This window comes from Wasmannia auropunctata, unplaced genomic scaffold, assembly GCF_000956235.1.
Source record: "Wasmannia auropunctata unplaced genomic scaffold, wasmannia.A_1.0 LD336064.1, whole genome shotgun sequence".
Classification (NCBI taxonomy): Eukaryota; Metazoa; Arthropoda; class Insecta; order Hymenoptera; family Formicidae; genus Wasmannia; species Wasmannia auropunctata.
In genome coordinates, this window is record NW_012026826.1 from 1213222 (window position 1) to 1215482 (window position 2261).

Genomic DNA, 2261 nt, shown 5'->3' on the forward strand with positions numbered 1-2261 from the left:
TCCAAGCAGTATGCAATATGGGTTTTTGTTCAAGCTATAAAGAAGTTTCACAGTTCGAGTATTCTGCGGTAAAATCATGTTCTGATGTCGATAGCGCTTCATTTTCTCAATTTGTTTTCGACAACGCCGATTTTAACATTAACACGATGACCGGTAAAGATACATTCCATGCGATGGGCGGAATACGCTGCGTCACACCACACGATTCTGTAAAAAATCAGCAAATCGTCAAAATAACATCCACGACTGAATATTTTGAAAATGATAGTTGTAGGCAAATAAAAATGCACGCGTTCCAGCGACCTCAATCTGGCATAGAATCAATTACTTTAAGAAACGTATACTCCGAAGCTGCGTTTGAAAATGTAACAATACCTTTAAGTCAAGACATGTTCTGGATGTATGGTAAATTTTTGAAAATATCTAACTTTTCAGCATGGCAAGGTTTCATGGAGACGGTGACGCGGGCTCTGCCTTACATAAAATCAAAAATTATTGCGCTACCTTTCCTCAACCAGGTTCCTTCAAATTACGGCACAGTATACAGTGTGATAATTCATGCAATTGAGGAGACAAAGAAAATGGCTCAGACCACATGTATTGTTACATTCGATCAGCCGCTATACATGAAAGCAAGGGACATCGTTGCTTCGGAGAGTGCAAAATCACCAGGAAATCTATCGAATGTTGTTGTCAGATTAGGAGGTTTTCACCTTTTAATGTCTTACCTAGGATCTATTGAGTACATTCTGGGAAACAGTGGACTATTCGAATTGTGGTCAACAGTATACGCATCAACATCCGTACTTTACATGTTTTCAGGTCATGCTTATGCACGGGCAATCCGAGCCCATTTTCTGACATATTCTGCTCTTTCTACTATAATACTCGAAGAAATGCTCGTAAATGACTCTGACCAAGAACATCTAAAACAGATTCTCGAAAACTTTGCTGAAAATCCACCAACTTTTGAGTCAATAGAAAACAATAATGTGATCAACAAACTCAATCTACAATTTTCGGAATCAATAAATTACGAGAAAAAGGCAAAACAGCTTTACTATGGTTGCACTATCATGAGCTCATTGGTGTAGCTATGCATTTTATTCAAGCAGAACGAATGAGAAATTGGGAACTCCATTTAGATTACATAAGAGCTATGCTGTCAATTTTCCACGCAAGCGGACATTTTCCCTACGCAAAATCATGCCAACTCTATCTTCAGGATATGGATTCCCTCAAACAAAAAATTACAGACGAAGAGTTCCACAAATTTACAAAAAAAGGTTTCTTCACCATTCGTCACTCCGATAAGTACTGGTGTGGTGTATGGTCAGATATAATTATTGAGCAAACGCTCATGAAGAATATGAAAAGCATCGGAGGCATCACGCACGGAAGAGGCTTTGCTGATAACGTGTTAAACAAATGAATTTTCGGATTACCAGCAGCTAATCCTGTGTGCGAAAGTATTGAGAAATTTTGTAGAATTGAAACGAAAAACAGCAATCAGCATGTCGAATTACGCAATGCAAGAGTTTAAAGGGACGAAGCTGATTGCAAAAAATTCATATTCTGGTTAAAGCAACACTTCTCATTTATAACGTTCGAAAACTTAATATCGCTGTCAAGTGGCCTTGTTGCTGATGACAATGTCGATTGTTTTAAAGCAAAGGAGATCGGTAAGAAATCATTAGTAGAATTTATAAAAGATGGTAATACATTTAAATCTTTAAAGTTAAAGCGACAGAATATGGCAAAGTCGATGTCCTCTCCCAACAATTCAGTTAAATTACAAGAAGATAATGTTATTCAGGTTGACACGACGCAGTTGCTACAAAGGATTATGTATGTACCGTGCACTCTACAGCGGATTTGCAGATGTGTTTCGAGATTGAACTTGCTTCCGTTCCTCTCTCCTCATTCGACGAAAAAGGCTTGATGCGAAAAACTAAGAAATCGTCTTTATATGAAACTTTTGATTCCGTTCCCGAACGACCTATCGATTTGACTGATTGTGAGTTTATTGTTGATGGAGGTAACTTGATTCAGCGTGTGGTATGGCCACAAGAGAATACATTTACAAATGTTTACACAGCATACGTAAATTTTATTTGTAAACATTATGGTCAAAGAGTGACTGTAGTGTTCAACGATTATACTAAAAATAGTTGCAGTACAAAAAGCATCGAACGACAACAGAGACTTTTAAAACGCATTTCTGATGAATTTGCTTTTGACGAGAATACGTCACTTAATGC